The sequence below is a fragment of the Pinus tabuliformis genome, chromosome 9 (genome assembly GCF_031772625.1).
Source record: "Pinus tabuliformis cultivar Carrire ecotype Pingquan chromosome 9, CPIR1, whole genome shotgun sequence".
Lineage (NCBI taxonomy): Eukaryota > Viridiplantae > Streptophyta > Pinopsida > Pinales > Pinaceae > Pinus > Pinus tabuliformis.
In genome coordinates this window covers 248,091,890-248,119,044 of record NC_142307.1, presented here as the reverse complement: position 1 = coordinate 248,119,044, position 27,155 = coordinate 248,091,890, and the positions used below count along the sequence as shown (strand labels likewise).

Sequence of the window (27,155 nt, the reverse complement as noted above, 5' to 3'; positions counted from 1 at the left end):
CCAGGACTTTGGTTGCTTTAGTTTTGGACTGTATGACGTCTCACCATAGTTAGGTTAATTCTATCTGTGCAAATTCTGCAAAATGTCACTGCTCCGCTGTAAAAAAATCTTCCTGTAATAGAGGATATTGTAACAACTTTCAGGCTTTGATTGAAGAAGCCACAGACTTCAGAGTAGACACCAAAGTGCACACTTCATTTGAAGGGTGCCTTAAGCTCTATGGCTTTGCCTTTTGATCAACTATATCATGGAAGTTTGGTAAATATTTTCATGCCTTTCTTTAGACACTGAAAGTCATTATTCATATTTAAGCTGTTATCCAAAATTGAAGCTTTTGCATCAGGTTACAGGATATTTAACTTTGCCTCTTCTCTGATTTTAGTATTTAGGTCGTAAAATTTTCAAGGGACAGATTTGTAGAAAATAAGCTTGTTTTGTGATAAGGCTGGTTGTATTGTTGTTGAATGCTTTTTTTATAAAACTCGACCATTTATAAATTGTAGCTTTGGACATCAAAAAAAAAAAAAAAAATGTAATTAGTCTGAAACATGGGTTATCTGAGATCTTCTGATGTCCTAGATCACTAAGATCTCAAAGATCCAAAATATTGTGATCATCCACTTAAATTACAGAGGTATCCACATATTGCACCATGGACAGACTTCCAAAAATTCATCACTGTGGTATCCGAGATCCTTTCCTGTGACAGTCGTTCGAAACTTCATGAGAACCCGAGATCTGCACTTCATCTAGATATATGGAATTCCTGGACCATTTTACCATTATTTTATGCATTTAATTATTATCGTTGGGTTTCACTCTTGCTGTGACAGAATGAGGGTTTCTTCATAAATAGAGCCTGAGGTTTGGTCCATCAAGCTTCAAACGAACGATAAGGTTCAGATCGATTCTCTTTTGAAGGGCTTTCTTTCTTCTACCCTGCAGCTATGTCGAACAGTAATTTGCCTCGCAGAATCATAAAGGAAACTCAACGCTTGCTTACTGAACCAACACCTGGTATAAGTGCTTCTCCATCTGAGGACAATTTACGGTATTTTAATGTGATGATTCTTGGTCCATCTCAGTCTCCATATGAAGGGGGTGTTTTCAAGTTGGAGTTATTTCTGCCTGAGGAGTATCCAATGGCAGCACCAAAGGTTCGTTTTTGACAAAGATTTACCACCCAAATATTGATAAGCTTGGACGCATATGCCTTGATATTCTCAAGGACAAGTGGAGTCCAGCATTGCAAATTCGAACAGTTTTACTGAGTATACAAGCACTGTTAAGTGCACCAAATCCAGATGACCCTCTTTCTGAAAACATTGCAAAACACTGGAAGACAAATGAAATTGAGGCTGTGGAAACAACAAAAGAATGGACAAGGCTGTATGCAAGTGGGGCCTGACATTCTACATCGATTCATTCCATAGTACTGTTCTAATGTGTAAGTTACAAGTGATTCAAATTTTCTGTCTAACCTAGCAAGCTCAATCTATAGACATGTAAGGGTTTTGAATTCCGTGCTGTTTTGTATGCCTGTTTACTTCATTAAAAAAAATCATAGCAAACCAAAGTGTTGACATTGCAGAAGCTCAAACATTTATAACATTTTACATCTTGACATTCTATAATACCTAAAACATCTAATAATCACTTGGCACTATGTGGCACATGTTAGCATTCCCTACATTCCTGGCATGATTTTGCACTTCCTAGCACATCCTATCACTCCTTGACACCTAACACATCTAGAACTGGTTGACACTCCCCATCACACTCTTATTCATTCATTTCCATGCATTTGAAACTAGTGCTCTCTTGTGTTTCCCTAGCACTTGGCTATAACACAACCCAAAATGCATTGGTGCCACACCCTGACACTTGGCACATCTTGGCATGCCTTATCCCTTGGCATGTATTGGCATACCTAACATGCCTTGGAATTGTCTAGCATGTGTTAGTACTTCTAGGCATTCCTTGGAACACCTTGGCACGCCCTAGTTGTCATGGCTTCGTAGATAGCATTTTTTTTTTACTTGGGAACTCAACCAAGTCATTGAAAAATAATGTTGTGCCCAACCCAAACTATTCATTTCTATAAAACTACTTTGCCCATGCTTTATCACAACCATAAGCTTGCCTCTTGCAAGTTCTATTATGAGCTTCTCCTAAAACACTTCATCCTTGGGATGCCTAGAATTCACTGACAGTAATTAGCAGACACTCTTATTCGATCATTTCCAAGAATTTTGACCTTTGTGTTCCCCTAGCACTCCCTAACACTCCTCAACATGCATTGACACTCTCCAACATGTGTTAGCATGCCTTTTCATTCCTTGGCATGCCTTGACACTCCTTAGCTATCATACCCTCACAACTAACATGCCTTTTCATTCCTTGGCATGCCTTGACACTCCTTAGCTATCATACCCTCACAACTAACCTTACTTTTTTTTAGACGTGGGAACCCAACCAAGTCCTGCCTCAACTACAACAACTTGACAAAGTTATAGTTACTACAACTGGACTATGCCTTATTCACCTGAGAACTACCTATAACTCATCCTAGGCTACTCATGTCCAATCTCAACTCATCCCACTTAACAATTTACCAAGTCAAGGATCACGTCCAACTGTGGCCATAAAAAAACTAAGCAACATAGTTTACATCTTGACATGCCATAACACCTGACATGTCTAACAATCCATTGGCACTATGTGGCACGTGTTAGCATCCCTTTCATTCCTTGGCATGCTTTGGAACTCCCTAACACACCCTAGCTCTCCCTGACATGCCTTGGCACTCTAGCATGCCTTGGTTAAAATTACTTTTTCCAACCCCTTTTCATAACCATAGGCTTGCCTCCTACAAGTCCTATTTTTACCCTGTCCTAACGCACTTTACCCTTGAGACACCTAGAATTAGTTGACACTCCTTAGCACACACTCTTATTCGTTCATTTCCGTGCATTTTGACGTAGTACTCCCTTATGATGTTTTGGCACTCCCTAATACTCCTCAATATTCATTATCACTATTCGACATGTGTTAGCATGCCTTTTCATTCCTTTGCATGCCCTAACACTCCTTAGCTATCTTGCCCTCACAACTACCCTTACCTTTTTTGGGACTTGGGAACCCAACCAATTCTTGCCTCAACTACAACAACTCAACCAAGTTATGGTTACTACAACTATAATGTGTTGTGTTCACCTAAGAACTTATTATAACTCATCTTAGGCTACTCATGTCCAATTTCAACTTATCCCACTTAACAAGTTACAAGTTGCCTAGTCAAGGCTCACATCCAACGATAGTCATAAAACAACTAAGAAACATATTTTACATGTTGACATGCCATAACATTTGGTACATCTAACAATCCCTTGGCACTATTTGGCACGTGTTATCACCCCATCCATTCCTTCGCATTCTTTGGCACTCCCTCACACACACTAGCACTCCCTGACATGCCCTGGCACTTTAGCATGCCTTGGCACTATCTAGAATATAACCTCGTCACTACCTCCTTCACACCTGAAACTCATTGACACTCCCTATCACACACTCTTATTCGTTCATTTCCATGCATTTTGAACTAGTTATCCCTTGTGTTTCCCTGGAACTCCCTAACACTCCCTAGCATGCATTGGCACACGCTAACACTTGGCACATCTTGGCATGTTTCCCTAGCCTCTAACATGCATTATCACTACCTAGCATACCTTTCCACTCCCTCCTTAGCACACTTGGAACTCACTGACACTTCCTGTCACAAACTATTATAAATTAATTTCCATGCATTAATTTGACCTAGGGATCCCTTGTGTTTTCCCTACACCCCCTAACACTTCCTAGCACACATTGGCATACCGTGGCACCTCGCAAATCTTGGCTGCATGCTTCCCTCACACTCTAGTATGCCTTAGCACTGAATAATAAAACTTTGTAAGGTCTTGGTGAATCTTTTACTAAGTTATATAACATTGTGAAGTCTTGATGATTTTTTTCATAAAGTATAAAACCATATATGGTAATAGGAAAACATATTCATTAAACTGTAATATATCAACTTACATGTTTGGAAAAAAAACATAATTTGTTCTTCCTAAGGTGGGCCAACTATTTCTTTCGAGTTAATTATAGTAAACATGTTATCAAACATGTTTGTATAGGTTTGGGATTCGAACACGGGTCTCAACTATAGCTATACCAGAGTTGAACATGGGTCTCAATCACAAGACCTTTTTGAGATTTGACCTCACCCATCATCATACCCAAAATATTTGTGTTTTGGGTACTTCTCTGCAACATTTTCTAAAATAAGATTAAACAAGAACTTTTCTAAAACAAGATTTCAAAGGGACTTGGAAAAGTTACAATTAAAAAATAAAAGATTGACAATTTTTTAATCTTTTGTGCAAAGAACACAGACATTTGGGCCATGAAAACTTTTCCGCAATACACAGTCCCAAGTTTGAATACGGTTCTCTAAGGAAAGCCACATAAAACATTTTAGTTTAGGGGAAATAGGCCAATCCCATAATTTTGAATGTCGCCAACTAACCCTTTGCAAAGGGTAGCTTTTCGATATAGCACAATAGGCATGGTGAGTTGTGACATGATCATACGAGGAGTTGCAGGCCCATTCAAAAGAATCATCCTCCTTAGATAGTGTAATACCACTGACAATGAGGGATTTGGTGAAACTATCCCACTCCACAACAAAAGAACCCCACAGGCCCAAATCATGGGCGCTTTTCCATCTGCCAGCTGTGAACAACTCCGAAGGGAACACATAAACCCAATGAAGTCTGGTAACACCTTGAGCACAAAGATGGTTGGAAAGCTTAGGGGAACATCTATGAGAGCATAAAAACACCTACTTCTCTAGAAGCACCTATAATACTTTTGTGGGTTTGACTAATCACTCTTTGGTCAATGTCTGCACACTAGCCTAGATTCTAAAGTGATGTCCTTACAATCATAATCAACTAGGTGTATTTTCTCTTAAAAAAATATTCAAAGATAGATGTCCCCTTTATGGCCAAGTTCCACCGAAATGGTTCCTCCTACCTAACCTACTACATCCATTTATTTCATAACAAGACTACCCTACAAGCCACCAAATGCCAATCATATCCATGAGGTCAACAACAATTTTTGGTTCAAGATATAACTAAGTTGGAACAAACTTAACTCTAGAGCCTATGTTATTTTTCAACCCATAATGTTTATGGACAAATAGATATCAATTTTCTAAAGCATGTGGGAACCAAACTATCACGTTTTCCATGTTGACTCCCTATATTGAATATCATAAAAAATATCCATAAATTATTTATCCTTATTAAACCAAACATTTAATTGTAATGATCATTCATCATATTACTACTTAGCTGCACTTTTTAACCACACAAAACTTATTTTAATTTCACCATAATTCACATTTAATATCACAAGCAAAATCCACTCCAATAATGTTTAATGACATAGAAACCCATCAATTTTCATACAATTAATAATTATTAATAATTGGAAATACTTCCCTATTAAGCAAAAAATTACCTATTTCATTTAATTACCCTTGAAAAACGCATATGTATTTCATTTATGTTCAAGATTTCCCACGATATTTGTCTTTAAAATATAAAAAAATGTCCATTTCCCTCGTTTATTTATGTCACGTTGCAAGGTGTGTGTCCAGGGAAGGGCGAAGGAAAGGTGCAACCATGCCGTAGAAGATATGATCTGATGCATCTAGTTGAATTCAAGGGATTGGATTTTCGGTTTCTCCAATCGTGGTGATTTCGTTCTACAAAGGGAAGAGGGAATTTGCATAAGGTTCCCACATTCATGGTCGATGGCCCAGCCTCAAACCCTCCATTTCTCTTTGCCACTTCAAAATACTTCTAAATACTTCTAGACAAGCACAGCTAGGCGTTCAACAGGCTATATGTTCAGGATTCCATGGAGGAAGAGGAAGCTGAAGGCATGGGCGATAATGGCTTCACCAAAGAAGATGACAGGTGCCTTTCCAATTCGAAGATTAGCAAAGAAGTAGATAACAAAGCAATAATACATTGATTACAACAAGGAAATCAAATGTCTTAAGATCATATGTTGTCACCAGCCAAATGCTCTAGCACACATGGATTGTGATGATCTAGTCATCCCTAAAATTTCCAGAGACCCAAAAAGGGCATCAGATTTGCCTCGACCCATGTTCCTGAGAGTCCCAAAGCAAAGAAATTGGATCCTAAGGAAATGGCCGTGGAATCAGACGAGCATGATTAAGGCTCTGTGCTAGAGGAGAAGCTTCCAGAGGCTACTAAACCAACTCAAGAGGTAGCTAATTGCATCTTATTTTTATTGTTTACTTACCTTGGATGTCCCAACTTGATCAATTAGGCTTCATATCATTCTCATTGGCTCACTATTTTAACTGTTTCTTTGTTTTCAATCCTTCTTTCCTTGCCTTTTTTCATAATTGTAATTCCTTGTTGCCCTATTAAAATTTTATGGTCACCAATGGAGTGTATTTTTATTTTGGTGTCATTAATCTAGAATGTTTTAAACACATCTTTCTTTTCAGATGTAAAATTTATTTTAGTATGAAACAAGTGAAAACAAGCAATAAAATGTCTTGTGCCCTAAACTTTGTGCATTTCTTGGCTTGACCTTTCAGGCATGGGAAAACTAGATAAAGGATTAAATTGACTATAGCTGATGTTGTTTTTGTGGCTGATGATGTCAAGCTGAATGGAATGTATAGATTGAAAGATGGCATAATAGATCAAATGAAAATGGGATCTCAAAAGCTAAGAAAAGTTGTTAGACTCAACCTAGAAAGTGGAGCAATCAGGAAAGAGTGCAAGAGTTTGACTAAGATTCAATTAAAGCTATGCAAAACTGTGTTAATAGTGAATTCACTAGGGTTTTTTCTCCCAATGTAGGATCACACTTGAGATAGAATCATTACATGAGAGTTCCTAGGAATCCACTCCTGAAATTCTCTTAACTTGCTTGTACTCACACTATATAGAATTCCAAGATGATGTTCCTTCCATGGAGTGCTCTTTGATGCTCCATAGACATATAATGACCCCACAATTAGGTTCTTGCCTAGCCATCTCGGTCAAATCTTTGTCATATTCACCCAAAACAACATTCTTGCCCTAAGGACCTCGATCAATAATTATTTTTTTTGAGACTTATGAGTTGCCTGTGTAACAATAAGCACACCTCTTCTATGCTGCCACATTTGGCATACAGGTCAACAAGACCATTCTCCACAAATATTTGAGTCTAGCCTAAATTTAGTGATGATTATATGGAACTGCATCCAAAACTAGAGCATGCTGCAAAAGCAGTGGAAAAGGTGAAATTATCCACTGTCATCCCATTCTGTTACAGTCGATTGAACAATTTCAGTGACTCCTCACAAAGAACATTGTGAGAATATTCTTCATCATGGAGAAGACCTTAACAGTCTGATCATTCAACATAGATACCATTTATATATCCAACATCCAGGAAACATAGCTGACATTTCTATATCCAACATCCCAACATCAAATTGGTTAATTCTTGATAATTCACTAGTATTAACCCTATGCCAAAATACGGGGTAATACAAGCTCCAACTCGGAGATGTTCTCTTCTTGGGAGTGCTTGAAAGTCTTAGAATTTTGTCATGTATATATGAGAATGGCCTCCACTTCTAGTAAAAGCACCACACAATTTTGTGTTTTACAAAGCAAAAGACAAGTCATATATTTATGCCAACATGAAATCAAATTTAGTGATCAAGGGAGCTTATTCATGCTACACTGCAGCTCAAAGGAGTTTATTCCTTTCCTACCCTATTGTAGCATGTGAAAAATGAGGGTGCTACCTGAAATCATTGATCCAATGCAACCACTTTAAAACTTCATCAATACAATGTTTTCTTCCCTTATGCAAAGTTATCACACAAAATAATGAAACATGAAAATTCCAGCATTCATAGGTTGAGTTTTCTATCACTAATGGGATGAACAAGAATTTTTGGTACCTGCAAATCAGCGGTAGCTTCAAAGTTCAAACACATGTAAGTGTTGACATAAGTTGCTACAAGATCTGTCCATCCAAGATTGCATAGGAATATAATAATTATTGCCCATTAACTTTGAAAATTATCCTTTACTACCACTTGGGAGTACATAATGATGTCATGTTCTGTCCCTCATGAAATATTGGTTCCATGGGATAAGCATGTTGTTTTCGTAAGTTTGTATCAGGGAATGTGAGTCATAGACACATATCAACCATTGCAGGACTAGATTCTACTATCTTGGGAACATAAAATCTTTTGAAAATTTGCATCCATGCCTCTATCATGTTGAGAAATCTAGGGCATGACTAATTAGATGATTTCTCTACTTATGATAATTGCTTGTGAGTCTTTTTAATTCTTGAAATATTTTTTCTTGACTTATTATCATGTTATTTTCATCAAGACAATTACCAAATCATGAACAATAAAGAGACAAGAGACATAGTATATAGGCTAGTCATCCAAGGCCCAAAACCTCTCACTCTTTGAGAGGAAAACCCGAACAAAATTCTTCTTATGGAACCTTCAATTGACTAATACCAAGACCATGAAAAATACCCTTGACACTAGAGTCCTCCCAAGACCAAGTCACTAGCCTCCTCTTCAAAGTTGGTCTTCCTCTTCCTCTTCTTGGCTTCCTTCAAATTCTCAGCCTCTTATTGTAGGTTTGTAACCCTACAACATAAACCCTAGATAATTTCACTCCTTGAATAGTCTCCTTAAGAGAGAGACTCGTTACACTTCTACTCGGCTTCTTCTAGTGAATTCTTCCACCCAAACAGGATCACCTCAATGTGACTGCAATCCTTTTACCTCCTCTTGACAACTTTGGATCTGCTACCTTCACACGTGAGTGAGTAAACTAGCCCAAAACAGTCCACAACGATCTTCACTATCCTTCCTTCTTGCTTCACTGATGTAGAGGCTTCTTCTAGTAGGATTTGCACACTTATATGAGAGACTTGCTTCACCGAATTGATTTCCTCCAATTGAGGCCGAGCACTGCTATATATACTTGTTTGTCCATGCCCATTAGGCTGATATGATCTCTAGGGTAAAGCCACCATTATCTCTCTCAAATCATCCTTACATTGTAAGCCGACTTGAGTGAGGGCTAGTGACAAGGTCTTGGAGGGTTACTTACAAAGACAAGTATGACTCTTTACAATGTGTAACATGCCTTCATTACATGATAATGACTCTTTTAGACTTTTATGACTAGATGACAATATCCCTAAAGGCTCTCAATGGGAGCCTTAACTAAAAATAAAATCTCTTCACAGTCTTCCTCCTTTGCACTGTATCACTTCATTCCTTCTTCGCACTATTATTACAATGTCACTAGGAGAGTCTCGGTCTCCTTTTTTTTTTCTTTTGCAACCCTAGATATAATCCTCGGCCCTCACTGATCTCTTCTTTTGGTCCAAGATAACCTCTCTGTCTTCGGTCTTCTTTTATCACCATTCAATGCTTGATATAGCCCTTAACTATAGCTACCACTGTCTTAGAACAAAATTTTATCCTTCACTTAGATGACAGACTTAGTCCAACAATCCTTAAGACATTTACGCAGTTGTAGTCACCTTCCTTCTTCACTGTAATACCCTTATCTTCTTCACTCTGAGATTTGTATTGTTTCCGATCAGATATGTCTGATTTCCTTGACCATTATGAGGTGAGGTTACTCTATATATATAGTGACTTATGCTTGCCATTTAGGCCGACATGAGATCCTGGAGATAGGCCAACATTACCTTAAGGAGAATATTGTCCTTCTTTTAGCCAACTGCAAGAGAGATAGTGACAATGTCTTGGAGTGTAACTTTGACATGTGTAACATGACTTCATGACTTCTTACTTATATTCATAACAAGACAACAAAACCTAAAGACATTAAGAAGAAGTCTTTGACCTATGAAAAACACTTCTTTCTCATGAAACCCATGATGCAAGGAATACAATAAATACATTTGTTTCTTCTTTTCATGAAATCATAATTATAAGTCATTATGAAAATTGAACCTAGTTAGCCCTTTCTTCAACAAGGGCAAGGCCATAGTCACTTCCAACCCTTGTTTTCTACCCAGACTTTCTCTTTACACCTGCAGTAGTCCTTTCTTGAGAGTCTGTGCTAGTATGTTGCAATTTTGGGATGTTCTAGCCCTCATATAGGCCTCGACTCTCCTTCTAATTATTGCGTCATGCTTCAGAATGGCTCCACAGGCCTGCAACAACCTTGTTTGAGGACAATCTACCCATAATTAAGCCCCTCTCTGCAAATTTTGAGACTTAGAGCACATTAGAAGCTACCAGAAATCAACAACCCCTCTTAGCGAGGAATTTTCTCTAGCAATGCACCCTGCTGGAGTATCACCCTGTTCCACAACATCTCTTTCTAGGTTGCTAATGTCTAACATCCTGTCCACCAACTATTGTGAAAATGTTGCATATGTACTATTTTTGACCTTGCAACTACCAACACTGCATCCATACTGCAACTCCCTCTGAAATTCAGCATCCACGTTGATGTTGGCCCTGCCACTACCAGCACTGCATCCTTCCCCAACGGCTGCTGCTACTGCATCAACAACGTAAAAGTATCCCAAATATTGAACTAACTATGTTTAGTATGATGCATCTCGTTGTTGGAGTCTGACTGCTACTTGTCTCTACGCTGACCCTATGGAGACTCTACGTTGTTGCTGACTCTACTCTGTGCCAATTGAACTGTTGCCAACTCTACTCTACGCTTCTCAGTCTCCGACGCTCCTGGCCATTGCAACTATCACTCCAGAACTCCTCTACACCAAATGGCACTGGTCCATCCTACTACTATTGATTTGGGCTCTCATAGTAAGGTATTGATCCAAGAGGTGGACTCCTCAAGGATCTTGCCCATCTGCAACAACTCTGAGGGTTTTTATTATTAAGCAGTAGTAATTTCTGAATACAATCTCTGGATGCTTTCCTGACAATCCAGTTACAGATAATATCAATGACTCTTATCACTTAAGGGCAATCCAAGCCCATAAGTGACTCTTGTGGTGCTCCCCCCTCCAAACCCTGAAACCTAGGGCTTGGAGTACCTCCCAAGCTACTAAAAACTCAGCACTCCCTCTTAGCGAGAGTGGTACTTCCATGACTAGGAAGTAACTCATAATCATCATCACTACTTGCAACACTTTCCCAACTCTTGGCGCTCATCACTACATCAATCGTTGTAGCATGGATTACGCCTGTCTCAAAAGTGTCACTGTCATTGGAGCATCATGCTTCTATTTCTTCTCCTGTATCATTTTCCAATCCCTCCATGATTCCTTCTTGGTATATGTGGAATCACCCTTACTCCCCACTAATCACACGCTATTCTTAGGATGCAAAGTTTCCCTCTGAATCTGCAAGCTTCCACTAGAACTCGACTCCCTCTGTGCCTCTGGAACCTGTACCTTCTTCTCTAGAACTTGTACCTGTACCTCTGAAGCCTGCACTTGCACTTGCTCCACCTGCTTCTTCTTCCCATGATCCATAGGCTTTCCCGTCAGCCTGTATAGACCATGCTCTCTAACTTCAAGCACAATACGTGTGGAGATAGAGCCTCTATATGTGTGTCTTAATACAAACAATACATCCTAGACTTGCATCACCCGTCCTGTATCCATCCTACATGGCACAACTCTAGATCCTTGGATCTCCTTCTGACTCTTGTCGCCCAACACCCTATGCAACTTCAAGTCCCATTCAGCTAGAGTCTCGAAAACCTCTTGTGACCCTTTCATATGTTTCAAAGCACCATTGTCCATGTACCATCCATCGTCATCGATAGTACCTTGCGAGAAATGAGAGATCATAGCAAAGTTGTCCTCCTCCAATCTCCTAGTGAGAGCATCTATCTCATCAAAAGTGGCAACACCAACAGCTTACTTCTCTTTCTTCTTCTTGTCATCTCCCTTCTTCTTCATCGGACATCTCAATGAAAAATGATCCCATCTTGCCACAGTTGAAACACTCAACTTTACTCAAGTCCTTCTTCTGCTTACCCTTCATTCATGTCGTAAATGCCATGTCATCATCTGAAGCCCTCTTCTTCGGATGAAGATCCTCGTCTCGCAAATACTCCTGAATGAAGTCATCCCACAACCCATTCCACTTTGGAAACCTATCTCTAGCAACAATCCCTTTGATGAAGGGCTTCCATTAATTTGTGAACCCTTTCAAAGCTATCCTCGCCATATCAAAATCTGAAATAGTCATACCAACGACAACAAACTCATCTTTGACCTTAGACAATCTCGTCATATACAAAGTCACTCCTTCACCCTATATCATCTTGGTGGACTTCAACTTATCCTCCAATACTAGTACTTGGTTCTTGTTCTTAATCTAGAAATTTTTTTGAAGAGCCATCCACATCTCATGTGCAGTGTTCTTCCTAGACACTTCCAATTCCTTTGGATTAGTTGGATTCTTGATGGCTTTCTCAATGAACTCCCTGATCTTGTTGACCTGCAAGACCAACTTGATCCTTTCCTTCCATGGACTATAGTTGGACAACCCCTCTAAACTGTCCTCATACTGGAGACCATCTTGTAATTTCGACATTGTCACTTACTATTAAATTTAGGATCACATGTTCTATGCTGAAGACAAAAGCTTCAATATCTCATTAGCCCAATTATTAACTCATTAGCAATCATGTGAAACATTATCATGATGAAAATAATTGAGAGAAGAACATGTATAATAAATAACGAAGACAAGCCAAGACATGAGGACACAATAAATTGGCTCAAGCCAAGGAAAAACCCCAAGATGGGGAAAACCCTTGATCAATCTTCTTATTATTATTAATCATCAAATGTTCAACAGAGAAAGAGAATGTGAGTACAATCAATGTCAAGGATGACTTTCCAAGATGATGACTATAACCACTGATCATATGCCAAATATAATGCCCAGACAAGTTTGTAACTCTGCCTTCAAATAATAACAGACAAGTTCTGCCCTAACCAATAGACAATAGAATTCAAAGCAGAAAATCAACAAGCTCCAAAAGATCTTAGACTTGATTCACTTAAAGTGGCTTCCTTTGCTGATTATGAAGAGGCAAAGACAATCCCATAATTTGAGCAGTGAAGCCTAGTCAAAGAATTGACAAGTTTTGTGGTTGAAAATTTACAGTTAGGGCTTGAAGATATGTTGCCTAAATAGCCCAAATCTAGAGACAAATGTTACGGTCCTTCCTTTAGGAAAATCTAACCTTATTTGGCTAAGGTTCTAAGTTGCAAACAACCCTCACCAAGGTTCCATGTGTATTGTACATGGGATTAGATATGCGGCCTATTTTTCTTCATAGAACAACCCTTCAGCTCCTTTGTCCAAGACTCACACATCCTATGGCCTTCCTGAAATGATTACAATACTTCAGCAATGGAGAAAACTCACTAATCTTCACTTCCCTAACTTGCAGCTGCCATTCAGCTTCAAGGTCGAACCTATGGAAAGAAAAACACACCAAAAGCATACCCAATACATGTCCTCCTAGCTCCTTCATGCTGTGGTTATCTCACAGATATATTAGAACCCTTTTCGTTGAGTCAAATCATGTTGAGAGGAACCTCCTTATTGGGACACTTTATTGATCTGTTGGGACACATTTCTTACACATCAAACACATCTGAACAAATTTTTAAAAAAATTTGGTGCCTCGACTGTTGTATATGTAGGGGTAGCTGGGGCTGGACCGTTTGCCACATGTCAGACATGAAAGCTTGCATGCCCATGAATCCAGGTGTCCAACATGTGGATTTATGGGGATTTTGATTTCTTGATAGCCAAATTTGTATGGCTTTAATAAGAAGACCTTACTCACATGATTTTGCATTATGTTGTTTTGCTCTAGTTGATGATGCCATATAAGATGGTTTTGGTTTCAAAAAACTTTGGATTCTTCTACTCACTGAAAAACAATCTTATTTTTAGGTGTGGATAAAGCTTCTTCTTTGACTCTTCTTGGAAAAAAATTGGTAACTCTTTATGGTCATATGGATTCTAGAGAGTAAATTTAAGTCTTTCTCCCCTTCCATGAAATAGGATTTTTTGTGGTTTGCTGGGATCTAAGTATGCTCATAAGGAGTAGAGGATGGCCAAAACATAGCCTAATTCTTGATGACATAGTCATGTTTATCAATTAGGCTTCAACCTTCAAGGTGCTATATCCCATTATTTATACCTCTTGAATGCCCAGCATTAGGCCTACCAGCCTACTGAGCTGCCTTATTGCTTGCGAAAGAATCTAAGCTTTTTAGGTAGCCTTGCAACTAGTTTGGATGCCCACATGGTTTGGGAAATTGTTGGCTTACTTTTGCCATGTTTTGGTCCTGCCTTAAAAATAACCCCTTTGCAATACTTTTCATGTCTTTTATTTTTAATTTTTTGTAAAGAAAAAATCTATTTAAGCCTTGAAGAAAAACATCATAGCAGTTTATGGTTTGCCTTGGTTTTCCACTTGGGAAACCAAACTAGTGAGAAAACCATAAATTTCCAACATCCAAACAAATTGTCTTTGAAATTTCATCAAAGAAACAAAAAATCTATACTAAAGGGCTAGAAAGCTTGATCTATCAGCGAACTTAGAAATAAAAAATTGACAAAAGTAACTGAAAAAACTAAAATGATTGGAAATTTTCATTTGGATCTGAAAAAGTTTGAAGCATCCATCACTATTGGCTCCTTTCTACTGCCAGGAGAACATCTAGGTTTTTCTTTTTGGACTTATTTCAATCTAGCAAGACATGGCCAAGCAAGAGATTCAAATGCTAATTGATGTCAAAAATGTATATGTATTGAGTATAGGAAACTCTGGCATGCCTTGTATCAGGAACCCAATCAATTATTTCCCAAAGCACTTCAAAATCTATAAAACAATGACATCCCCTAGCTATGTCACATTATACCTGAGTAATTTCTCCTTAATATATTTTGGAGTATTGGCTAGATACCTTTTGGCAAAGTTTGATGCTCTTTGTTGGGCTCTAGAGCTCCCTTGATCCTGAAAGTAAGAAACCCCTCATTGACTCCTGGTGTGTTGATGAGGCATGGGGAGAAGGTGTCAGATAAGAGATGAATTTCTTAGAAAGAAAATATTGTTGCCTAGGGAGGGTACTAAGAGAAAAAGTATGATGAAGAGGGGCAAGTAAGGGAGAGATTCATCTAGCAATGAGAGAATAAAGACAAGAAGATTTCAAAAGAAGTTGCATGGCGAGGAAATTATGCAATGTTTATAATGTTATCTAACATTAGCTCACTGTTTTAACGCTTTATTAATGATGTGATTTTTTAGCAATCATATGTGGTTGTGTCATTTATTAAGTATTAGGGGTTCCAATTGAGATTCAACTCTAACTTTGAAAACCATATTTTTTATCCTTTACACTATACCAATGTTTATTCCTTTCCTTGAATTATACATATATTTGTTAGAAAATTTGCTTACATAAATTTAATAAATATTCCCTTTCAACCTAGGAAAAACTAGGGGATAATCATTCTCCAGATGGAATTGGGGGAAAACACAATGTTTAGTTTTATATACCGTAATTCGTATGGTCTACAAAAAACAGCTAAAATTAATTAGGATAATTCAGTCACTGGTTTGGCAAGATTTTTAAGGCTGATTAGGGCCTTACGATACATAAATGGATTTGGTTCGCCAAGTGTCTCTATGACAAGGCAATGAATTTTTGTGCACCCCTAAACAAGCATGGGATTGTCATAGATATTTATTATTGGAACACCATTTTGGCTTATAGTATTTTCTCATTGAGAAGTGCAAACATGTGATTTGACAACATCATTGAGAAGAAGCTCTCTTCTAGTATTCCTTAGTGATCATGTGCAAATACTTGTAGAAAGCTACTTCTCAAGTTCACTTTCACTGCAATGTTTAGTGACTGCTTTAGGTGGGAAATCAAAATGGTAGTAAACGAACTCTAAAATGGTACAAGTTAGAACTTGGCACTACCAATTTTACAATATTTGCAAGCAATTCTATTTTTGGTTGTCTCTAGTCTTAACAAAAGGTTTCAAAATGGAAAAATACTTGAAAAAATTAATTAATTTCTTGGAGCATACCTCTCTAGATGATGATAAAATGAATCTGAATCATCTCCACTGTTATGATACAATGGCAATCGTAATATTTCAATACATACAAAACAGAATAATAACAGAAAATGCAAAACTAACATAAATAAGATATGTCTTGTGTTTAATTACAAGAGATCACCTGTATTTATAATACAATGAGAGGGACCTAGCATTAAATATAGGTGGTTGGCTTGTTTACCAACCAATTAGTGACAAGTCAAATATGCACAGGATTAGACATTTTAATCTAAATAAACTTAACTACATGATGTATGTACACCAATGCCCCATCATAAGTGCATCTTAGGGACATAGGGAAAATATGTTTAATCTCAAAATGGGTCCTAGCTACAAGGTCATGATAGGTACCATGTACAAAGTGTTAAAAAAAACAGATCAGAGATGGGGAGTGAGATTATCCCCACCTTAGGGACAATTTCCTTCACCCCAATCAAGGTATGAAGTTGAACATAATGAGACCTTGTCAAGGGTTAGCGAAGATGTCAGAAACTTGCATCTCAGTGTGTGACAATACTGAAAATCAATAATCCTACCATTAATAAAATGTTAGATGTAATTCATATGGACTTTTATAGGTTTGGGAAGTTGATGCTCTACTAGTTGCCTGATAACATGGATAACTCTCTAACTATTGCCCCATATTACAGTAGGTTGCTCTTGCTGAAAACTAGACTTGGTCAAAATGTGTTCAATCCAAATAGACTTAGTGGCGGCACTATCAAAATCTTTATATTTTGCATCCATACGAGGAAGGGCATTGACAACTTGCTCTTTCCTAGATCAAAAACCAGGACCAGATCCAAGATGAATGACATAGATAGATCATAGAGTTGGACTTGTAGTAATCAAGATTTCCAACCTAATCAGAGTCAGTATAACCCACTAAATTTGCATTACCATCAGAATAATATTGAATGTAGATTTCTAATGAAGCTCTTATGGTTCCTTCATGACTGGGAGACCAACCGACTACATAGGAGATATCTAGACAACTATGAGTCAAGTACAAAATGCCTCCAACGAGCTGCCGATAAAACATAGCATCAACCAAAGGAGTGGAAACACTTGGTTGATAGCTTGACCCTTGACAAAAAGGGTGTGGGTGTAAATATGCAATCCAATCTCTGAAATCTGCTAAAGAGATCAAAGGCACAATTGAACTGTGATATGCCTATCCTAGATGCAAACTAAAAGAGTTGTTGATACCACATAGCGTCAACCAAAGGAGTGGAAACACTTGGTTGAAAACATGACCCTTGATGAAAAGAGGGTGGGTGTAGATTTGCAATCCAATATGTGAAATCTACTCAAGAGATCCAAGGTATACTTGAGTTTGTGAGATGCTTATCCTAGATGCAGACCAAGTGACCTGTATCTCAAGAAAGTAGTGAAGGAGCCTCAAGTCATTCATGTTGAACTATTGATGGAGAGTGGACTTCATGTGATTAATGAAGGTAGGAAAATTCCCTACAACATACTTTCCCCTACTATCCACAGGAAAGGAAGAATCATAGCTTGATGGAGATGACAAATTGCATGATCCATTCGAGAGGTCCTCACTGGAAGTTTTGGGCTAAAGCCATCAATTGTGCCAAATATGTTCAAAATTGCATTCCTCACAAAAGTTGTCTAGGGGGTGTCCCCAGAACAAGCCTTGAGAGGATGGACACCCTCTATTCGCTATCCTAGAGTCTTTGCAAGAAATGTTGGGCCCAAACCCCCAAAGAAAAATGCAAGGTAATGTACATACAATGTTTGGTTTGCATATTTGTTGTCTACCGAGAATATGTTAAAGGTTGTAAATTTCTTGTTCCAGATACACATCGGTTAGTCATTAGGAGTGTTTAGTTTTATGAGCATTCCCCTTAGAATCTTGATCTTCATATGATTTTTCTTCTTTTGAGTTGACTTCTCCAGCTAATGATTGTGCTCTTGAAGAAAATTGCGATGAAATGTTTCTACCACTTTCTAAGTGGGTGAAAGTGTACATACTTGGTTTAAGTTCACTTAGGTAATACATTAAATCCTTAGTTGGTATATCTGCCAATCAAATTCTTAATTGCGGGACTCTTCCCAGTTTGTTATGAATGGAGGGTCTTGCTTTGTATTCTAGACACAATAGATTTTATAGACAGTGATAATCTTGTTCCTTAAATTGGTTTTGAGTCTCTGTTATTTTTTCCGAGTTTTGTGGCCTCCACATTTAAAACAAAGAGTGTTGACCAGGTTGATTTGTTAGCTTGAGCTCCATACAGGCAAGGAAAAACAACAACAGAAGAAAAAAAACTGACATAAAGACTTATGTTGTTGTTCTTCCTTTGTCAGCATGGATTTAAATAAGTTTAATTACAAGGAGATCACATGTATCTATCACATAGACCGTGAGGAGCCCAACGTTAAATATAAGTGGTTGGGTAGTTCACCTGCCAAGCTGTAATAAGTCAATTATGCATAGTGATTAGACACTGAACATCAAAGTTAACATGGATAGATCTGAGGGTATGGATGCATAGTTAACATTCCATGGTTGGTTTGGAAAGGTTTTTAAGGTTGATTCAGGCCTTACAATATGTAAATGGATTTGGTTTGCCAAGTGTCTCTATGACAAGACAACAAAACTGTGTGCACCCCTAAACAAGCATGGGATTTTCATAGAGATTTATTTTTTGAACACCATGTTGGCTTATAATATTTTCTCATTGAGAAGTACAAATAGTGTTTTGACAACATCATTGAGAAGAAGCTCTCTTCCAGTATTCCTTAGCAATCATGTGCGAATACTAGTAGAAAGCTACTTCTCAAGTTCACTTTCACTACAATGTTTAGTGACTGCTTTAGGTGGTAAATCAAAATGGTAGTAAATGAACTCTTAAATGGTACAGGTTAGAAATTTGCACTACCAATTTTATAATATTTGCAAACAATTATATTTTTGGTTTTCTCCAGTCTTAGCGGAAGGTTTCAAAAGGATTGAAAATGGAAAGATACTTGAAAAAATTAATTAATTTCTTGAAGCATACCTCTCTAGATCATGATAAAATGAATCTGAATCATCTCCACTATTGCGATACAATGGCAATCATAATATTTCAATCCACACAAAATAGAATAATAATAGAAAATGCAGAACTAACAAAAAGAATATATGTCTTATGTTTAATTACAAGAGATCATCTGTATTTATAATATAGTGAGAGGGGCATGGCATTAAATATAAGTGGTTGGTCTATTCATCTACCAATTAGTGATAAGTCAAAAATGCACAGGATTAGATGTTGTAATCTAAATAAAATTAACTACATGATGTATGTACACCAATGCTCCATCATATGTGCAACTTGGGGGCATAGGGAAAATATGTTAAATATCAAAATGGGTCCTGGCTACAAGGTCATGATAGGTACCATGTACAAAGTGTTCAGAACAAAAAAAGAATCAGAGAGGGGGAGTGAGATTACCCCCACCTTAGGGAAAATTTCCTTCACCCAAAGCAAGGTATGAAGTTGAACATAATGAGACTTTGTCAAGGGTTAGTGAAGATGATAGCAACCTGCATCTTAGTGTGTGACAATACTGAAAACCAATAATTCTATCATTAATCAATTGTTCGATGTAATGCATATGGAATTCTACTGGTTTGGGAATTTGATGCTCTATTGGCTGCCTGATAACATGGATAACACTTTGATTATTGCCCCATATTAGAGTAGGTTTCTCTTGCTGAAAACGAGTGTTGCAAACATCTGGATAACATCTCGATTTTATCTCGAAATCACGATTTTTTGGCCTAGCCAATGTTTGCCGACTTTTAAAGATATTTTTATGGTATCTTAATTTTGCCAATGTTTGCCGATTTTTACTGATATTTTCCCGATTTTTACCATTTTTTTGTTTTCTGGACCCTTGCCAATTTTATCCCGATGCTGACATTCACAACATTGAAAACTAGACTTGGTCAAAATATGTTTAAACCAAATAGACTCAGTGGCAACGCTATCAACACCTTCGTGTTTTGCATCCATAGGAGGAAGGGCATTGACAACTTGCTCTCAATTTTTCTCCACAACCCTTCAAATTGATCATATTTGGGCTGATCTTTGATGTTGTTGGTAAAGGAAAGCTATCGAGGAACATCATATTGCATTAGTCAATTTTATGTTACTGCTTATGATGTGCTCATTATCTTCTACTCGTTTATAGAGAAGAGGAATCCCAACTACTGTGGGAGAAGAACTTACTCATAAAGGAGGAAGCCCTTGGAAGGGATCATCCTTCTTTGGCAGTGCACCTTCAGAACCTAGGAACATCTTATGCTTTATCTAGAAAGTTTGAGAAATCAAAAAATATATTCTTAGGAGTCTAAGAATACTTTCAGCTAGCTTGGTGCCTAATGCTCCAGAGGTTTCATTTCCTATGCTAAGTCTTGCAACAACTTCATATCATCTAGGGATGCATAGGGAGCCAGAAGATTTAGCTCAGGAAGCCTTGAGGATATGTGAAGCATCCTTTGATAAACAAAGTCCTACATTTGGTGAGTTGTGTTTTCTTCTTGGTAATTGACATATGTATTTTCAATTCTATGTCATGAGATCCACACTCTAGGTTACAAAGTCCATTTTCTATTTGATTCTTAGTTTATTTCATGAAACTTCTTTTCTTTACAGGAGAGGCTTGTGATTTTTTAGCTTTGATACAACATACTCTAGGTAAGGATGATGAAGCTAATCCCCTCATGTGGAGGGTCTTACAGATCCAAGAAAAGGATTTTGGTTATGACAGTCCAAAAGTGAAGTCTACATTAGAAATTCTGGTTGTATTTCTTGGCAACTTGGAAAAAAAAAAACGAAGAAAACACTTCTTCATCGAAGATTAATGAAGCTACAAACAAAATACAAAGATTGATTTTCAATCTAGGCATCATTATAATCTTGTTTGTTTTACCTATTAATAAAAGTATGTACCTTTTTTACTAGTTAATAAAAATATTACTTGTTTGCTTTGATGTCTTGAACTGTTAATAGAAATATGTAATTTTTACCTGAATTGAACATTCCTTTGAGATTGGTGGTTTTTCTCCATGAGTAAAAACTACAATAAGTTTTTTTGTTGTGTAAGCTTAAAATATCTCACTCACATCATGTTTTTCCTTAGTACTCTTCTTTCTACTCGTCAAAACAGGTGAAACATTACACAATATAACTTCATAAATTCACTTGATAAGGTTTTGCAAGTTTAACGAATTCTTTATAATTTGACTTCCATAAGATATGCACAATGGAACTAATAAATACGAGTTTTTTTGGATGATTGAATTATGCAAATTCCCAAGGATTGTATATACTTTTTATAATACAAGAAGACCAACATTGGGTGTGGCCACCCTATCCAATTGGCTTGGCTGAAAAGTAAGGAAGTTTGGGCACACGTCATAGTTACAGTAACAACTGGAACAACATAGGGTGGAGGTCAATGTTGTTGGCATTGTGGTGTTGGTGTTGTGGAGGCAGCCTTTGTGAAACAATTCTTCAACACTAAGGGATCAGATTGTAATAATTTCCTTGTTTTGTTTGTTGTAAGAGATCTAATAGTAATGCAATGGGTGTAGAGGCTTCATGGTGAACCAATTGTGGCTAGCCATTATTGAGCTAGAAGCCTAGAACTAGTGTTTCAATTGTTATTCTTTTATCAGTGCAGGTAATAGTTCTATAATTATCATTATTATTTTTAATTACTTAAATAAGTAAGGAGAAATATATGCTCAGATATTGAGTCTTTGATCATGGCAGAAGACACCAGTAAGGCCATAATAATATGGTATGACAAGGATAAGGCTATGACAACTTTCGGGGTCTACATAGCATATAAAGCTAGTGCCTTCTAGAGATCCATATCAAAAACTATATCAGAGTGCAGGAATACATTAAACCTTTGGGAAACTTTGTATTTCAATCATGTTTATGTGTTTGGATCTATATCCATTTATATCGTATTCTCAAGGCATCTTTTTATTCCAACCATATTCCATTTATATCGTGTTCTCAAATTTACTCTGGAATAATTGTTTTTCAAGTTGAAAATTTTTAAACATTTAAGGATGTCAATCATGTTTCTAATTTATTTTTTTGGCCAAATTTTCCCTAACTTGTGTTCAACAATTGCTCTGTTGATATGGGTGGTTGTGGGAAATTGTTGCTTGATTTGGAAGTGATTATTTTGGGAAGTATATCTAACATATTTAGATCAACCACAAACCTTGGCTAAGTAAGGATTATTTTAATAACCTTCTAGCTTGGTTCCTTTTTGTTCCATCTAAGCTTGGAAAAGTGCCATGAATTTACATTGAACAATGTAAGAATCTAGTATTTTCCAGAAACAATCAAGCCAACTCTTTCATTTCGAAAATTACCTACCAGTTTTGGACATATTCTTTGAAATTTCTATGTTGAAGGTGTTGGATTTAGGTAAGTGATGCAAATTGCACACCTACAGTTCTATTGTTCACCTATTAGACCAGTGCAAATTATAGGCAAAATTGGAAGGGTTGGACATGACTATTCCAACAATACTCTTATTGGCCCGCAATACATATATTCATAACACATACCTACAATACTATTGTTCACCTATTCGGCTAATGCATATTGTAGGCAAATTGTTAAATGTTGGACTTCGTTGTCTCAAGTTCACACACCAACACTAAAGATGCAACGTATTGTGTGCATCCTTAGATATGTTTGAGATTGCAAGCTAACTGTTTAAATAAATGCATGTATAAAACTTCTATATTAGCAAAATAACCATCAATATTTTTTTCTAGCATTTTGGGCTGAATTCACAATAGTATGCTAAAAATTGTCATTTCAATGTCTAGAAATTAGGATATATAAATGTGACATATATAATCTACATCTTTGGGTTATCTCCTTTTCAAATCTGAGCTTTTTTAGGCTACATATTAGTTGTTTTAACTTTGAAGAAATTCTTGAATGGACTTCGTAAATACTCGAATGAATGGACTTCATAAGGAAGTGGTACCATAAATTGTGTTATTTCAAAGATTTGACTTCCATATTTTCACAAAATACAATGTCCTCAATAAATACTTATATGTATAGATACTTATGTTTAGGATTATATATGTGTTGGAGTGGTTCTTTTATGTTTTACTATAATCCTGATGTTGACAAGCTTTAGCTGATTTTTTCGTCAATTGTTCATAGAATATGCAAAATATTTCATTGTCAAAATGTGGCATAAATTAAATTTCTCGTGATTTCTTTTTTAATTGTTCATGAAAAGATAATCATGTTGTAGGAATGAGGTATCCTACAGTCTATTTCAATTTGTGGATATTTTTTTCCTCCCATTTTTTTAGAAGGATGTAGATTTCATTTTCATGCTGATCGTTTTTGCATGTATCTTATCTAACCCTAAATGCTGGTAATGGAGTGGAGCTTGAGAAGTAGTCATGGACACAAACTAACAGAGGTTAATGTTACAATACCACTTCCACCAGGTATCAGAAAAAGTTTAATGGTTTACAACATAAAGAAGAGATATTTAACAACATGGTTGAAAGGGCAACCTCATGTCTTAGATCTAAATCATTTATTTGTGTTTCTTAGTTGTAAGTCATCTATTTGATTTTGAGCTTTATCAAATCAATTCTTTCACTAATCCAATATGCATGGCTTGTATTTCTCACCCGATGTTAGTTACTTGACATGGTTGATTTAACATTCAATTCTAGGCCACTTTTATTTTAAGTCATAGATTTTATCGATTAAAAAGATGTTCATATTTTGATTAGTTTACTTGGAGCTTGATTTTAAAAAGTTTTGTAAATTCCATGCGGATTTTATTTTGTCAGGGTGAGTTTTTTTCACTAATAAGGTTAGATGAGTCCTAGAACACAGGTATACAACAAGTGCATGTTTAGCCTTTGTTGTGTATCTATTATTCTTTATATCATTGACGGATGGTTATTGATGGTGTAAAACAGAGGATGGGAAGGTCCTACCAATTCTCTTGACAAAACAAAATAAAATGGAGTGGTAGAATTGTGTTTAAAGGGTGATCCAGAAATCAATACTTGAAAGGTAGAACTTGAGAATGGAAATCTATCTGATCTGGATCTAGAGACACAATAGACCATGGAAAAAAAATGATGGTATTGATGAGTCTTCCGGAAAATAAAATCTAATTATTAGACCATTCCCCAAATTTCAGTTATCTGCAATGGCAATAGTGACTCTAGTTTATGAATAGTGACTTTGGCCATTGCCCTGTTCGTTTCCTATGAATGATTTTGATTTTCAAACTCCAACTAGTTTGTTGTTAAACTAATTAAAACTTTGATGACAAACTCATAGTTTTCAAAGCTTATTTCTAAATTTATTTTCTTGAGCAAATTTATCTTTTTACTTTAGGTACTGTAGATTGCTACTGCGTGACATATGATTCGATATAATTGCCTGGATAAATAAATAGAAGCGTTGTACAACATAGTCTTTTTTAAATCTAAAGAAACAATATTTGCAAATACAAAAGTTTATTAATTAAGAACATCTTTTGGACTTCTTAGCTAAGTTATGATTATATTTCAGTAGGGGATTTTGTGTACATTGATATTTTGTTGTCTCTTTGGTTTCTGTCAGGTAACAATGGTTAATAAGGAATTTGTTCTTGAGCAGCAGGCCCACATCTTATTCTACTATCGACATGAAACTCCATGGTTTTCAGGGATGGCAACAAAAATGAAAATGTTTGTGGGATATCCAAAATCCGTGTTCGATGAATTTAATATTAGTGACAATTTTGATTCCTTGTCAGATAAAGAATGTCACAAGTCAAACTCAAATAAATAGAAGCTGCTCAAGAATGAAGGTGAAGCTATTGCTTTCTGTCCAAGTCAAATTTTTTATTTTTTAGTTGTTGTCATGTTTTGAGTGAGGACTTGTGAAATTCCAAATTGCATGTTGGTTTATGTAAAGGATATATATATATATATATATATATATATATATATATATATATATATATATATATATATATATATATATAGAGAGAGAGAGAGAGAGAGAGAGATATGTATATATATATATATATATTAATTATCATATGTCATTCATGGTTTCCAAAGATTCGTGTTACATTTGCACAAAAGTTTAGATATCATTCAGATATCTAAACACCAAACAACAACAACATTGAGATTTTTCTTTCACTCAACCTATAACATATTGCATTTGTTTTCATCAATGCTCTTCTTCCATATGCTATCCACTTATGACATTTCCTTTGCAATATTTGGTGCATTTGCTAGTTATAGGTCATTTATAGGTTATAAATGTCTTCAAATTTTCACTTCTAATTGAATATATTACTGAACATATTGATTCTCTTATACATAATTATTTTTCCTTCCACCCACTTTTCATAACTTCCATAATTATTAGGTAAGGACCTGCAACTTTGATGTTGCTTTGCTTGTTTAGTAAAATATTGTTGAGACTTTAATTTATTGAAAGTTGTAGAATTTACAATTTATGAAGTTTCAAGGCCTAATTTTTAAAAGCCTAATTCTTTAAAGGGTGCTAGCTCAATGGAAGAGCACCTGCTTTACAAGCAGGAGGTTGGTGGTTCGATTCCATCGTGCCCTAACATCCATATGGAATGACGATGATCAATTTTTGGTGACGAAGGCTCTTTTGACCATCACTAATGAGCTTTGGTGACATTTTTCGACCCTCGCCAAAAATATGAAATGGTGACGGTCAACGAACGCCACCACATATACACATCAATAGTGATGACCCTCAAAGGTTCGTAACCATAAATCGTTGTTGTTGATATGAAATGGTGACAGTCACTTTTCGTCATTATATTCATTATTCATGACGGACCTTGAATGTCACCACAACACCTATACTTTTGGTGACAGTGAACGAATGTCACCATATATATACACCAATAGTGACGACCATCAAAGATCCATGACAATAAATAGTTGTTGTTCATATGAAATGGTGACGGTCATTATCAGTCATTATAATAAATATTCGTGACGGACCTTGAATGTCGCCATAACACCTATACTTTTGGCGACGCCACCTTTGGTGACGTTCAGTGTTTGGTGACTGAGGCTATGGTCCGTCACCATTGCTCATATTAAATGGTGACGGTAGCTATTCGTCATTATAAATCATTATTGGTGATGAACTTTGAATGTCACTACAACACCAATACTTTTGGAGACACCACTTTTGGTGACGTTCAGTTTTTGGTGACAGAGGCTATGGTCCATCACCATTGCTCATATGAAATGGTGACAGTTGCTATCCATCATTATAAATCATTATTGGTAATGGACTTTTAATGTCACTACAACACTTATACTTTTTGCGACACCACCTTTGGTGATGTTTATTTTTTGGTGACGAAAGCTCTTTTGACCATCACCAATGAGCTTATGGTGACATTTTTCGCCCCTCACCAATGTCCTTTTTTCTTGTAGTGATGCATTACACTTGACTATCCATAGGGTCACACACTTGCTCGCACCCAAAGCAAACATACTTCACTCTGTGCATTTTCGCAGTCAAGGCATAACATTACTACCCACTGTTGGGACTCCTACTCCAAATGGTGTGAGGTCTAGTTGGAAATTCATATCGGGGAGATCCCATGAGTGTTGCCAAGTCGAGAACCATCAACACTTGTGGTGCTAGAAGTATGATAAGATGACAAGCTTGGCCCTTGAAGTCTGTTTTGAATTCCCGCGCTCATCTAATGACCTCCTCTAAAATCATAACCCTGACATGTTTTTCGAGAAACGTAAGTATACAAGTGTTGATGAGCATCATAGGTGACTTGTCATTTCTAAAAT

The 27,155-nt window shown here is 36.7% G+C and overlaps 1 non-coding gene and 1 pseudogene across 1 annotated transcript; both read left to right on the top strand.

Moving 5' to 3' along the window:
- The first annotated feature begins 768 nt into the window (after positions 1–768).
- On the top strand, positions 769–1,468 carry LOC149148122 (ubiquitin-conjugating enzyme E2 35 pseudogene; annotated as a pseudogene).
- A 24,389-nt stretch (positions 1,469–25,857) lies between these two features.
- Positions 25,858–25,929, top strand: TRNAV-UAC (transfer RNA valine (anticodon UAC)). Its single transcript has one exon. It is a non-coding gene; the product is annotated as a tRNA-Val (tRNA).
- The last annotated feature ends 1,226 nt before the right edge of the window (positions 25,930–27,155 follow it).